Genomic DNA, 16,333 nt, shown 5'->3' on the forward strand with positions numbered 1-16,333 from the left:
CACACACACACTTTATGATACAAACTAAAGAATGATTGATTAGTGGTCAGCATGGTCATTCATAGCCCCAGGAAAACCTGGTTAGGAAGCCTAAATAAGTCCCTTTCTGCATGGAGTTTGCATGTTCTCTCCATGTCTGCATAGATTTTTTAGATATTTCATTTTAGATATTTCAGTTTTCTCACACAATCCAAATCTATGCAGGCTATGTAAATTGTAGTGTGTGTGTGTGATTTGACATTACACAGTGACAAAGTGAAAACTTCCAAGGTTCTCACCTGTCATTTTATGGAACACATTATAAGGCATGTAGGGTGATTATTTTACAAGCACAGTATCATTCCTTTATTCATTTATTTATTATATTACTGCATAATCAGAATGAATACATTTCTGTCAGGAGTCTTTGGGGAATTTTCAAATGACCCTAAGATCTAAGTGATGAGACAGAATATTGACTTTCATATACATTATATTTAAACAAAACATCTCAGATCATCCATCCATCGATTACCTGAACCTCCTTAACACAATTTTAGGCTGTCAGTAAAGAGGAGTGCATCCTAATAGTACGAAATGCAAGGCAGAAACCAACCGGGGGCCATTCCAGGAGACATTCATTTGTATAAGCCTAGCTTAGAGTAGACATGTCAACAACTAACACACGTGTGTGTGGTATTCAGTAAAATATAGCTCTGCAAGCCTGGAAAGAACACACAAATTAATAAGTGTAGATTTAAGACAGTTTTCCTGGATTATGCGGGCAGAAGCACTAGATGCTATAAAAATGTCAGATCACTTCTATCAAAAAATTATTTGAATACCAGAAATCTACAGTTTAACGAAAACAAAATTGAATTTTGAAGCTGTTTTATTATTGAATACCAACTGGTTGTGCTGCAGCTCTTTACTGATATTGTTCTGTCCTAATGATAGGGCACTATACACATTTTTCCTGTGAGAACAGGATTTGAAAAATGTGTAACTGTTACTATCCAAGTGTCTTCTGTTATTGTTTTTTATTTTTGTGTTGCTGTGCAAAATATGTATCTTTATTGTCCAAAACAACCGGCAGAGAGAGAGAGAGAGCGAGAGAGAGTGTGTACAGAACTCACCTCTACCAATTTCACCTTTGCCGCCATTTTCTGCATGCCTTTATGTTTATTTTTTTTTTTTGCCTTTAAAACATTTCAGTCCTAAGCCTTTCATCTGAAAATATCCTGATGTACAAAGAGAAGGTGTAAAAACTCAATTCAGCTAATGCTAGGGGACCAATAGCATCGGGTAGCTGGAAGCAAAGCACTCAGCTGGACACACAGGGATCATCCAATCACCTGTAATGTTTTATCATCCGAACCGTAGCTGATATCAGTAAATACCAGTGCTGTAGTTCAAAGTGTTTAATGGGAAACCATTAGCGCTAAGTTGTCTTCTGAGAAACTCGGCTTTCACGCACACGTTTAGTCATTCTTTTATTACACAGCTAATCTGCACCTCAAGTTATATGTCTATTGAGGCTTCATTTATTGGAAAGTGTAACACAGAGCAGTAAAATTAATGTAAAGACACATACTGCCTCAAAATGTAACAAATTGAAAAAATGGCCTATGAGAAACCACACTGGGAACAGAAAATAGAAGTAAAATTGATAGAACCACCTGGGGTCTTCTTCAAGAAATAATCCTATAAGATAAAGGATGAAAAGGACAACTTAGTGGACCAAGTTACCTTGTTGTTATCGTCTGGATGCTTCTGTGGAAAGAAATAAAATGAGCACTGAAGAAACAGTTCACATTCATCTTTGACTTTCTTGGAACTTTTTTTCCTTTGAATAATTTTATTTTTCGGTCTCATTTTCAGGTCACGACATTATTTTACTCAGTTTTACTTTGTATGCAGCAACTGCTTAAGCACTAATCCTATAGCTTTTCCAAAAATCCAAATGTCTCTAAGCATTAATGTCTTAATTCCGAATTGTGAGATGTTTCAGTTAAGAGTGATATGATTTACAGCATAAACCTACCCAAATAAAGTCAACAAACCTCCCTAATAACAACCTTGTGAATGAGTTAATATAATTGCTTCATTAGTGTGTCCATCTAGGCACACCCTTTACAATTTCTCAGTGAGCCCTTAGGCCTTAAAACAAACACCATTCTTAGCCAAGTCTAGGCTGTGTAGAGCAGGTAATGGGGAAATGTTCCAGCATTCATTTGTGTCAGCCCTGAATTCCACAAATATTTTCCTCCTTTCCTGAATTTGATTAAAGCTTTTGGCAGCTCTCCTTGTTTCATTAAAAAGTAAGGGTAGTAGAGCCAAACCCTGCAGGTGAAAGGTGGAACCCATCCTGGATAAGACACCACAAGTGACCATTTTATAAGCACCCATCTGCAGACAGAAAACTGAATGCGAAACAAATATAAAAGCACACTAACCACCACTGGATTTGAACTCATTATCTCAGGGGCTTTAGGGCAGCAATTCTGACTACAGTGACTACTGACTTCAGCAATTAGTTAAAAAAGAAACTTAGATGCCAAGGTTTGTATAACATTCTTATAGAATACAAGTCTGGAATAGTTTTGACTTTACGTTGCATAAGACACTCTGTGAGGCCATGCATTACTGTTGCACAGACTTGGCTGTATAAAATATTGAGGATATTGCAGCGCAAAACTTTAGACAAGACCTACTAGACCTATTAGAGACTAAAGCTATAAGTATGGAAATGGAGAATGGAGGTCTCTTGCTTGAAGTGTTTGAGATGATATGATGGATTCCAGCCGTTTGTTTAAAATTAGTTCTTCAAAAGGGTCACTGAATCTCACATGATTGCACTTTCTTGTGTATTTTGGAAGATGGTGTGGTCTAGTGGTTAAGACATTGGACCATAAACCCGAAAAGTTGTCAGTTCCATACTACCCCCCAACTTACTTTATGGAATTAAAACAGTCACTTTACCTTCAAGAGCTCCAGTAGTAAGAAATATATATATAAACAATTTTACTGTGTATCTATATTTGTAAAGCATGTTTAGATACTGTTTTATTATAGAAAATTATTTAAGTAATTTGGGGAAATATCTACAAACAATCAAGGAACTGTAGGTTAGATGGCTGTGCAAGACTGATTTTATAATTCCATTCCTGCCCAGTTTCTAAAGCATTCATTCTGCTCCACAGGACAAGTTTTACTTGCACTCACCCCGGCCAGCAACACTAAAATTACCCCATCCCCACAAATTATTAAGTTGGGGTTTTTCCAGTTCTGGGTGTAGTTCCAGTAATACATACCTCAAAGATCCAATGAAAGACTGTGTAGATCTGCGGTGGACTGGCACCCTGCCCAGGGTTTGTTTCCTTCCTTGTGCCCTGTGTTGGCTGGGATTGGCTCCAGTAGACCCCCGTGACCCTGTAGTTAGGATATAGCGGGTTGGATAATGGATGGATGGATGGACTGTGTAAATTTTATGCTACTTTTGCTTAACAGTGTTTCATATGCTTGAATGTTCTGAAAACAATTCACATATATTTTGGTTGTTTGATTTTATTTATTTTTTGACATCTTCAGTTTTTTGGTATTCCTAAAATCCTTATTGAACTTATTTGATTTCTATAAAAGTTGTTAGAGGGAATTCATTTTTATCACCATCTTCCTTACATTTTTGGTGGTTATCATTTGTTAAAAGCCGATCTAATTTTTGTATAATAATGTAATAGAGCAAAATTTTATGGGAGAGAAATTAAATTGCTAAGCAGCTTAATTTAAGAACATTTGCAAAGCAACTACTGTACATAGAGAGGCAGTCTGAAATACAATTTCAAGAATCGATAATGTTGAAGGAATTAAAGTTGCTGAATGTAAAGGAATATAATAGGATGTTATACACATCCAAATGTATTTGAACAGAGACTCTAGTCAAAGATATTTAAACGTCAAATGGCACAGCTTCTTACACCTTGTGTGTGTATTTATTTGTCGTGTTTCTTTTACAAAATTCTAAATAAAAAAAATAAATAAAAACCCTGATAGAACATACATTCTATAGACCCATTTCATTATTGAACCAATATTATAAGATTTTGGGAAAGTTCATACCAAAAAATGAAAAGATGGAGATATCTATTATCCTCTAGACCAGGGGTAGGCAACGTCGGTCCTGGAGTGCCACAGTATGTGCAGGTTTTTGTTCCAACCCAGTTCCTTAACGAGAACTCAATTATTGCTGATGAAGCACATATTGCTTAAGTGACATTTTAATGCTTCCTTTTAGTGGTCTCGCTTGTTAAGGTTCTCCAACCTTAATTGCTTATTTCAATCTTAAACTGCTGCATTCAGTGTTTTAATTGCTCCTTATTAGCAATAAGATGTAAAACAGGGGTAGGCAATGTCGGTCCTGGTGAGCCGCAGTGGCTACAGGTTTTAATTCCAACCCAATTGCTTAATTAGAAACCAATCATTGCCAATCTCAGACCTTATTTAATTTTATGGCTTGTTAGTCTGTGCAATGTAAGACTTTTATATCGTAGATTTTTTTCCTTTCCAAGGATATCATCCAAATGATTTGAAGCCTAAAACAGATCATTTTCAGTCTGTCACATTTTTCTATTAAGTGTTTTATTAAATCAAACCGTGCATGATGAACACACACAGATGTAATTGGAAAAAAGCTAGCTGGAGAACTGCCGGCTGCTTTGTCTTTTACATCTTATTGCTAATAAGGAGCAATTAAAACACTGAATGCAGCAGTTTAAGATTGAAATAAGCAATTAATGTTGGAGAACCTTAACAAGCGAGACCACTAAAATGAAGCATTAAAATGTCACTTAAGCAATATGTGCTTCATCAGCAATAATTGAGTTCTCGTTAAGGAACTGGGTTGGAACAAAAACCTGCACATACTGTGGTACTCCAGGACCGACGTTGCCTACCCCTGCTCTAGACCTCCACACTTTAGAGCAGTGTTTCCCAAACTCGGTCCTGGTGAACCCCTGTGGCTGCAGGTTTTTGTTCCAACCGGATTCCTAATCATTGACAACACCTGATAGCACTGATCTCATTTAATTAATTGTTTTTTTTTTTCTTTTATTCGACATTCAGAAAAGCACAGCCGCATAGTTTTTACATTTATAAGACATTTAGAAATATTTCTGCTTTTGCTATAGATTTAAATGCTTAACTCTCTTTTGTTGATTTCATTATACTTTGCCCTTTCTCTATGCAGTTTTTCCCTCTTCATTGTATCTTAATAATGACAATTTAAAACGAGCAGATCAGACACCCAGGCAAACAACACTGAATAATCCATCCATCCATCCATTTTCCAACCCGCTGAATCTGAACACAGGGTCACGGGGGTCTGCTGGAGCCAATTCCAGCCAACACAGGGCACAAGGCAGGAACCAATCCCGGGCAGGGTGCCAATCCACAGCAGGACACACACAAACACACCCACACACCAAGCACACACTAGGGCCAATTTAGAATCGCCAATCCTCCTAACCTGCATGTCTTTGGACTGTGGGAGGACTGCTTGGTACATTTTGATATTTTTTTTTTAGCAAACTTAATTTTCTAATTTCTATATTGTTCCCTAAACACAGAACTTGGGAAATATCAGTTCACTTAATTAGCCCAGGAGTTCAATTAAAAACAGAAGCTGGTTGGAACAAAAACCTGCAGCCACAGGGGTTCACCAGGACCGAGTTTGGGAAACACTGCTTTAGAGGATGGACAGGACTGCCCTCTGTTGCCAATACAATTTGTTAGTAGACATTCAGGGGATTGTAAGGGTTAAACTTGAACTGAAATCTCTTCAGCAGATGACATGGTACTTTATATTACTGACCTATGTGTATTATTGCATTATTAGGTACATTACAGGAGTTGCATAGATTTTTTCTAAGTTTAAGATTAACTTGAATCGTCGTGAGACAGGTTAGTTTTACCCTACTGATGATGGTGTTGTCGCAATAGCAATCCTGCTCAGTACGAGAGGAACCGCAGGTTCAGACATTTGGTGTATGTGCTTGGCTGAGGAGTCAATGGTGCGAAGCTACCATCTGTGGGATTATGACTGAACGCCTCTAAGTCAGAATCCCTCATAGACGTGACGATACCCTAGCGCCGCGGAGACTCGGTGGGCCAGGGATAGCCGGAGGCCGCCCTCCTCATGGGGTCGGACCGGCGTGGAGGGCCGTTCGAGACAGGGTCAGGGAGCGGCCCGGATGAGTAGCCGCTCCCTCTTCCTCTTTCGCACCGCACGTTCGTGGGGAACCCGGTGCTAAATCATTCGTAGATGACCTGATTCTGGCTGACCTGATCCCCATTGATCATAATATTCTTAAGAATGGCCTTAGTCAGTGGGTGGGCCTCTCTGGCAGTGTCTTCAATTGGTTTGAATCCTACCTGGCAGGGAGAAAATTCTTTGTTAGTTGTGGTAATTACAACTCAAAGACACATGATATCCTATATGGTGTTCCACAAGGCTCTATCCTGGGTCCGCTGCTCTTCTCAATCTACATGCTTCCGTTAGGTCAGATTATCTCAGGGCACAACGTGAGCTACCACAGCTATGCTGATGACACACAGCTGTATTTATCAATAGCGCCTGATGACCTCGAATCTCTTCATTCACTAACACAATGTCTGACTTGTATTTCAGAATGGATGAATAGTAACTTTCTCAAGTTAAATAAAGAGAAAACTGAAATCTTGGTAATTGGCAATAATGGATACAATGAGGCTATTAGAAATAAACTGGAAGCATTAGGATTAAAAGTCAAAACGGAGGTAAAAAACTTTGGGGTAACTGTTGACTGTAATCTAAATTTTAAATTACATATTAATCAGATCACTAGGACAGCATTTTTTCACTTAAGAAACATAACAAAAGTTAGACGTCTTATATCATTGAAAGATGCTGAGAAATTAGTTCATGCGTTTGTTTTCAGTCGTCTAGATTTCTGTAACGCACTCCTCTCAGGACTACCCAAAAAAGACATAAATCGTTTGCAACTAGTGCAGAATGCAGCTGCTAGAATCCTAACCAGGAAAAGAAAATCCGAGCACATCTCTCCAGTTTTGATGTCACTACACTGGTTACCTGTGTCATTCAGGATTGACTTTAAAATTTTGCTTATGGTTTATAAAGCCTTAAATAATCTCGCCCCATCCTATATATCGGAATGTCTGACGTCTTATATTCCAAATCACAAAACAATGTAAACAATGACAGGTCAGTATGTTTCACAGCAGAAGGATAACAAGAGTGTTAAAATACTTTAAGGTCAGTATGAGATTTTCAGCTCTTTTCTACATGCACACTCGTCTTTAAAGGAAAGTGGCTTGCATGTATAAAAGTTCTGTTTTTAGAGGTGGTTGAGGCCATGTGGAAGGTCCCAGGGGGCAGCCTGGTGTTAAGGAGTCTAATAGCTTGAGGGTAAAAACTCTCCTGCATCCCGGCAGATCTGGCTTTAATGCTGCAGTATCTTCTCTTGGGCTGGCAGAAGTGTGAAAAGTCCATGTGAGGGGTGTAAGGGGTCCTGCACAATGCTGCAGGCCTTGCGGGCACTGCGTTTGTAAAATATGTCCTGTAGTGAAGGGAGAGGCACCCCAATAATGTTCTCTGCTGTCTTCACTATCCTTTGCGGTCGGATATGTTGCAGTTGCCATACCAGACAGTGATGCAGCTGGTCAGAACACTCTCAATGGTGCCTCTGTAGAACATGGTGAGAATGGAAGGGGGAAGACTTACACGCTTCAGCCACCTCAGGAAGTGTAGTGTCTGCTGGGCTTTCTTGATTAGTGATGAGGTGTTATGTGTCCACATAAGTTCCTCAGTTATGTGCACACCGAGGAACTTGGTACTCCTAACAGTCTCCACATCTAAACCGTTGATGCTGAGTGGGATGTGGGCAGGACATGATTTTCTGAAGTCCACGATTAACTCTTTTGTCTTGTCGACATTGAGAGATAGATTGTTGTCTTCACACCATGCGGACAGCTGTTCCACCTCATCTCTGTATGCTGTTTCATCATCCCTGCTTATCAGTCCCAGCACCGTCGTATCATCTGCAAACTTGATGATGTGGTTGGTGTTGTGTGTGGCTGTGCAGTCGTGAGTCAGCAGGGTGAACAGCAGTGGACTAAGCACGCAGCCCTGTGGTGCTCCAGTGCTCACTGTGATGATGCTGGAAGTGTTGTAGCCCATCCGAACTGACTGGGGCCTCTCTGTCAAGAAGTCCAGGATCCAATTGCAGAGGGTGGTGTTCAGGCCCAACCTGCTCAGTTTTACAACCAACTTTAGAGGGATGATTGTGTTGAAGGCAGAGCTAAAGTCTATGAATAGCATCCTGACATATGTGTCTTTTTTATCCAGATGTGTCAGGGAGAGGTGAAGGGCAGAGCATATGGCATCCTCAATTGACCTGTATGAGCGGTATGCAAACTGATGAGGGTCAAGGGAGGCAGGGAGATTAGTCTTTATGTGTGACATGACTAACCTTTCGAAGCACTTCATTATGATTGGCATGAGTGCAACTGGTCGGTAGTCATTCAGGCATGTCACTGATGACTTCTTCGGCACTGGTATGATGGTGGTCGACTTGAAGCATGCTGGGACTGACGACTGGCTCAGAGATGTGTTGAAGATGTCTGTGAGGACACCAGCCAGTTGACTGGCACATTCTTTGAGCACACGACCAGGTATGTTGTCAGGTCCTGCAGCCTTGCGTGGATTGACTCTGGATAGAGTCCTCCTCACGTCAGTTATGGAGAGACAGAGCACCTGGTCAATGGAGGGAGGTGTTGCTTTTCTCACAGGCTCTTTGTTCTGTGCCTCAAACCATGCGAAGAAGTTGTTCAGCTCATCTGAAAGGGAGGCATCACCATCGCTGCTGTGTGGGTTGGGCTTGTAGTTTGTAATTGTCTGAATGCCCTGCCACATATGACGTGTGTCTCTGGTGCTGCTGAATTGTTTGTTGATCCTCTGCACGTATACCCACTTAGCTCTCCTTATAGCGCAAGACAGGTTGGCTCTGGTCACCCTGAGGACGGCCTTGTCTCCAGATCTGAAGGCTGCATTTCTGATCTTGAGCAGCTTGTGCACTTCTCTTGTCATCCAGGGCTTTTGGTTGGCTCTTCTGGTAACATCCTTGGTAACAGTAACATCCTCTATGCATTTGGAGATGTAGCCAGTCACAGAGTCTGTGTACTCCTCCAGATTGATGGAGTCACCATCCATAGCAGCCTCTCTGAAAATGTCCCAGTCTGTCAAATCGAAGCAGTCTTGGAGAGCTGAAACAGCACCATCCTGCCACACTCTGATGCTGTTGTGGGCTGGTTTAGTGCGCTTCAGGAGGGACTTGCATTCAGGGATCATAAAAACACTAATATGATCTGAACAGCCGAGGTGGGGGTAGGGTAGGGCCTTGTAGGCGTCAGGAGCACTCGTGTAAACATTGTCCAGACAGCTTCCCCCTCTAGTTGCAAAGCATGGTGACATATAATTTCTCTTACACCCATTTACTCTGAGTTGTCAATCGCCATGTGTGAGAAGTTTTAAAATTTCTTTGTGGATAAAGTTAATATAATCAGATCTGGATTTCAACCACTCTCATGTGATGAACATAACTCCCTTAGCTGTTCTATGTTTTTAAACAAATTTGTACCTGTCTCTCTTACAGCTTTGTCCCAGTTGGTAAGCCATCTAAAGTCCACAACTTGTCCCTCTGATATAATTCCTACATGGTTGCTAAAGGAGGTCTTTGAAACTCTTGGGCCATTTATTATGAATATTATTAATATCTCCCTCAAAACTTTTTCAGTCCCAGCCTATTTTAAACATGCTGTGGTGTGCCCTCTCTTAAAATAAAACACAAATCTTGATCTAACTGTACTATCAAATTTTATACCAAATATCACAGCTACCTTTTATGTCAAAGATCCCGAAACAGGTTTTAACTGATCAGTTGCAAACATTTTTAGAGGATAATCATAAGCATGACATTTTTCAGTCTGACTTTAAACACCTTTCGACACCATTGATCACAACATTTTACTGTATCATTTAGACAATGTTATTGGCATTCGAGGATCTAAATTGGATTCGTTCATATTTTTTGAAAGTTTTTTTCAGTTAATTTGGGTGGATTGTCATCTTCCCACACTCAGCTAATATGTTTGATCCAACAAGGTTCTTTACTTGGGCCAATTCTGTTTTCATTATACATGCTTCCTCTTGGTTCTGTTTTTCATAAGCATAATGTATATTTCCACTGTTTTGCGGATGACACCCAAATTTAACACCGCTTGGAAACAACTCCCTTGAGTCTCTTTTGGCTTGTTTGAATGATGTAAAGAGCTGGACATCATCACATTTTCTTGACTTAAGTCAAAGTAAAACTGAATTGTGCGTTTTAGTCCATCCAGTGCATCTGGTATGCCTGTTACTAACTTAGGCTCATTCTAAGACATCTGCAAAAAGCCTTGGTGTTATTCTCAACAATAGTCTTAAAATGGATAAGCAGATAAACTTTACTGTAACAACCTGCTTTTTCCAGTTAAGAATCATCTTAAAAAATCAAGCCTTTTCTTTGTTATGCTGATTTGGAAAAAGTTTTTCTTGCTCTTGTTTCATCCTACTTTGACTATTGTAATTCATTGTACATTGTTGTCAGTGAAACTCTCCTCTCTTGCCTGCAGTTGGTCCAAAACTCTGCTGCGAGGCTCTTAACTGGGTCACGTAAGCGTGAGCACATCACTCCTATTTTGACTTCACTTCATTGGCTTCAGTCTTAGAATTAATTTTAAAATTTTATTCCATACTTTTAAATATTTAAATTGTATGGACCCAGCTTATTTGTCTGACCTCCTTGTCTCTTTATGTTCCTTCTCGATCCCTGAGATCATCTAACCAGTTGCTACTGCTACAGATGACAGCATCTTCAACCCTGTCAATTTTTAAATCTTTGCTGAAAACACATTTTTTCTCTCTGGCTTTCAGTTGTTCATGATGTGTCTTAATATGCTGCTGTTATTTGTCAATTGTTTGTTGTTTTTATTTATTTCTATAAAATTTTTATTTAACAATATTTGATTTTTTTCATCTATTTTCATGTACAGCACTTTGGAAACCACTTCTGTGGTCTTAAATGTGCTCTATAAATAAATTTTGACTTGACTTGACTTGACTAATTGGTTACTTTAATTCAGAACCTACTATGCAGGAAAACATACAACTGGATCTACAGAGAGAGTGGTGCTTGCAAAACTGAACATTAATCAGACATAATGCAATTATGTATTAATTTTTCTGTTTCTCTTGGGACCTACAGAGAAAGTCTCATAGATCTATCAGTCGAATGCCACTGGTTGACGACCACTGCCCTAGATCTTAGGTCATTTGCTATTACACACTAAAACATCGAAACATATATTGCAGCATGCAAATGGCAGTTAGTTTTCCATCTTATGAATGATAATGGAAAATAACTGCTACATATCTGATTTTCTTTTTATTATTTTAACCTTAAAAAAATCACCATTTTAAAGAGCCACCCTTTCAATATTGGTAAAGCACTCTCTAGCTACCTTTGCCAAAGTTTCACAGTAATCTGGACAGAGTTTCTGCAGTGAAAGGACGGTGTCTTGCTGTATACGTTCTCATTCTCTGCTGTCTGCAGGCTGTAACAAAAATTAATTAAACAACTGAAAAGAAATTACACAAAATGTTTAAAGACTTTGAATTAATTTAGTCCAGCACCTTATTCTTTAACCACCTACCCCCATCTGCAGCTGTGTGGCAGTAAAGTCATCCTGAACCTCCAAATATTCATTCAGGTATGATGGGACTATCAAATTAACGCAGATACTAAGAAGGAATTACCTATTAGTCTGGTTGAAACTGCCATCTTCTGGACCTTTATATCTGAACCAAACATTTTTATGGATAAATAATGTGAACAGGTGGTACAGCAGGGTGGCTACTGCCACTTTACAACTCTGGGCAATTGTATTTAGACTCTGGCCACGTTACTTCTAGTGTGGAGTTTCTACCTATGTCTGCGCAATATTTTCTCAAGATTTTTCTCCCACATTCCAAAAATGTGTTTGTTGAGTTTATTGAATGGTTGAATGGTTCTGTACATAAATGAGCCATGTAATGGATTTGTGTCCCATTCTGTGTTCCTTCTTGCATTTTGCTACTGGAAAAGTGTGCAGATCCAGCAACCTTGAGTGGATGATTACATGATGGGCCTGTTTGTATAAGAAAATATTAATAGGGTGTTAATAAGGTATTGAAGGCTTGCATATTGTAATCAGTACAGTTAGCCAATAAAAAGTGTAATTTTGCTTGACTTCTCATTATGACAAAATATTGAAACAATTGACAAAAATTATGTCATTTATTGGGTTGGTGTCAAGGGAAAGAGAAACAGAATAACTCAGGCACCTCCAAACAAGTTTCTGTCCATTCATCCATCCATTTTCCAACTTGCTGAATCCGAACACAGGGTCACAGGGGTCTGTTGGAGCCAATCCCAGCTAACACAGGGCGCAAGGCAGGAACCAATCCCGGGCAGGCCGCCAACCCACCACAGAACAAGTTTCTAGTGTAAAAATAAAATTAAAGGAGATGATAAAGTGTTGGGACCCTGGGAGAATTCTGTTAATTGTTGTTTATAATAGAAAGATGCATGAGAACACTGCAGGCATATGAACTGCACAGTTATGGAGTTGTACAGTCCTGCGGCCATTCAGACAAAACCAAGAAGAAACAGGAGACCTTTTTAAACTGAGGTCGGGGTGTTCCAAAAAGTGAGGAGTCGGGTAGAGTTAGGTTGGGAGTTATTTTTTTGGATTCGACAATGGACAAAACAATGGGCCACATGACTTCTCTGGCCTGCCTTTCATCCCCTCCCATGATCCCTTCATTTTAGTCTCCTCAGACCTAGCTGATCTGAATAGTTATGTTCCAAGGACATTTTGGACTTTTCAAAAAACTGAAAGAACAAAAATCGAATGAAACATGGCAAAGGTTCCTAAACCAAGAGAAACACATATACTAGAAAGTATGAGACTGGAACCATACAGCTTAACAAAAATTGAACAATTGATGATCCTTAAGGTATAGCTCACAACATACAGTAAAAAGAAACAGAAAAAATACATTTAAGTGAATATGAAAAAGGGCTTTTAGGTCTAAAAATATCATTTGAAGAGGTAATCATATTTTTATACGCACTCTAAATGAGACAAGCTGATCTCATTTAGACTCCAGTTCCACTTTTTACGGTTTTAAATGTTTATCTGCATTATTCAGGATGTAACAAGAAAACTGTGAAAAATCATGAATTTTAAAACATAAAAGCATGATCTGAAGGAGGATCATATTTTATAAGGCAACACAAAGATAAAAAAACTGAAGCCTGATTGCATTTGCATAATGTGTTGTTTTAAATATGTATTTAACTCATAGAAAAACCAAACATAGCATAAAAGATAAAATGAAGGAAAAAGCATGATTTGAATTAAATTTTCACTGCTGTGAATGTTGGTGGACATTAACCACTAATAGCAAAGCTACCTCTGTTTTTAAGAATCAAAATGTTATTTTAAAATGCTTAGAGAACAAAAGTACATGTATTTGGGAGTTTGTGAGTGTATGACTGGATAGCTCACATTTGGATTATGTGACACAAGTAATATGAACTTTTTTTGACAAGACGTTTGGATATTGTTTGCAGTTGTTCATTGATGCCCATTGTATAAGGAATTTTATCTTCTCTGTTGTCCATGATGAATCATGAGCTTCATTTTTTTTTCTTTTTTCACAAAGAATGTGGGGTGAGTAACAGAAACAAAACATATCATTTTTGGATGGAGTGTGTAATGAACTGATAAGACAGTCAGGCCAAAGCAAAACTAAACCTTTTTGGAGGGATATATGAAAGGACCAGAGATGAGATAGTGCGAGAGTCACACAGTGAGCAGGAGGTCTAGATAAGGATTCTGTAGATGTCCCTAATAGAAATTGGAAGCAAATGGAAAGAGTAAAGAAAAGGAACAGTTTGAATTAATGGAGGATCAACATACACCACGTCAGGAAGCAGCTTTCTGAATGAGTTTTAGACATTAGATAGCTATTGCTGGGAGCCCTGCTAGTATAGAGTTGCACTTCTTCAGCCTAAAGAAACAAAGAGCCTGAGCAAGGAGATTCTGTAAAGCTTTAGTGAAGCTGGAACTGATCTTGGGAAGGTAGTAAAGAAAGAAGCGTCAGGATTTTGTTAGTGCTTGTTTAGTGAATATTTCATAAGTAACTACAGCTCCTGCAAGCTCTGTTGCCTGCTTGTTTAATTCTGGGTGTTTTCTGAAGAAAGCCTCCTTCCTCTCAGCAGGCCTTCTTGTGTTTTGAGGTATTCTTAGGCATGATCTGTCATTCTATTATTATATTAGCCCTTGGCTCTATTTTTGTAGTTTCTTAAATTTAAAGAAGGGAAGTTTAACTTTTGTTTCTTTTTATTTTTTAGTTCGGCATAGTCTCATCTATAAATACAGTGTTTGCTTTTACCAAACCTGTCAAGCATGTCTTGTACAAATTCTCATACCACAATATTGAAGGTGAGCATTTCTGTCACATTTAGAAATAGGCATTATAAAATCATCGATTTTCAGCTTTATATACTGTAGATACATTGGTTTCATTCAGATCTGTTGGTAACCATTTCTCATTAACACTTTATTGTTTTTTTTATTAATGGTAAGCAGCAAATAATATGGAAGGTTCATTGTGTTTCCAAATTGCATTTTATACACGGATGGTAACAGATCATTCTTGGCCTGTTCAAGATATTCTACTATTATATTGCGTGACCACTTTGTGCACTTGATCATATCTTGGGACTACACCAATGCTTTCAAACTTGTATTTGTCCTAAAAGTATTGAGAACTTTAATGCACAAGGGTTTCTAGATATTTTACTTGTCTAAGATGTAAGGGAGGAATAACCTGAAGCATTTATAAGTTCATCAGGTTGTATAGTTTTGAATGAAAGCTGTGCTTCATGGGTATTGACCTTGCTCCTCCAATTTTGTTTCTCACTTTTTTAGCATGATTTGTTCAGGTGTGGTGGAATGGAAATTTATTATTCACTTAAATCACAAAGAAATCCAAGAAATTGTTTGAAACCATATCTGCTAATTCTGTATAATGCGAAGGGTCAGAAATAGCAAATTACTTCTAATTATATTTCCTGTGTAAAAAATAATGCTGATCTATTTGAAAAGAACATATTGTGCCATCTAGAAATAATGATAATATTTTGTAACCCTCCCTCAGCTTTACAGCATTTTTAACTTTTTTTGCAGGAAGTAACAGTCAAAAACAGTAATTAGCAAGTGGTAGCAGATTTTCTGGTATTTCAAACTATAGTAAAGCGAAACCTTTGACAGTTTGATACATGCACAGCATTCCAAAGAGGCGTCTCACCTTTATTTGACTTGCTGGCAGTCTTATGTAACCTAAAAACCTAGTCAGTCCATTGATTTACAGAATATTACAAATCAGAGTGGAGTTTTATTCTGAAACGTACAATTTTAATAAATACATATGAACCTGTCAGTGTGTAATTAAAAAAAAAGTATTTTACACAGTATTTATTTAAATATAGTGGTGAGACAAGTAAAGCAGTGGCAAAATTTCTAGGAGACTAGAAGACACACAATCCAAGAAGATGACATGTGCTGTCTTCTTAATAGAACAGATGGTATGGGAGCTGCCTGGGAGATCCATTTTTTCAGGGTAACAAAGGGCTCAGACGTACAGGGACAGAAGCAGGAGCAGCTTGAGGTCTAGCCTGCAGCTTCTAGGGCAAAGGCAGGAGTGTTACTGATCAAGGAAGTGATTCTAGAGCTTGGCTGAAATTTGCTAATTTGAGTTTTAAAGCCACCTCACTGCCAGAGCTTATGTGACTGTGCAGTTGGAAGGAGAATTGTGGGCAAAGGCTCATGTTGTGGGAAGTAGACAGGTCAGGGTCTGAGAGATGCAAGAGAAAAAGGGGAGTGCTTTGATATGACAAGAAGAGTGACACTATGATATCACAGTGGTCAGACTGGTAGATATGAGTTAAGCCATGATCACATCGGTAAACCGATGTATTGAAATGAACAGCTCTGAAAGTCAACAGGATAGTTTTAAACATATAATGTGTTACTACACAAAGAAGCCAGTGTAGTCGAATCAACTGAGGGATGATGCATTCACCATTTTTGGTACCTAAAAGAATTCCAGCAAAAACATTTTTAAGCACATTGTAATTGAGCAGAACGTCAA

Source organism: Erpetoichthys calabaricus, chromosome 1 (assembly GCF_900747795.2).
Source record: "Erpetoichthys calabaricus chromosome 1, fErpCal1.3, whole genome shotgun sequence".
Classification (NCBI taxonomy): Eukaryota; Metazoa; Chordata; class Cladistia; order Polypteriformes; family Polypteridae; genus Erpetoichthys; species Erpetoichthys calabaricus.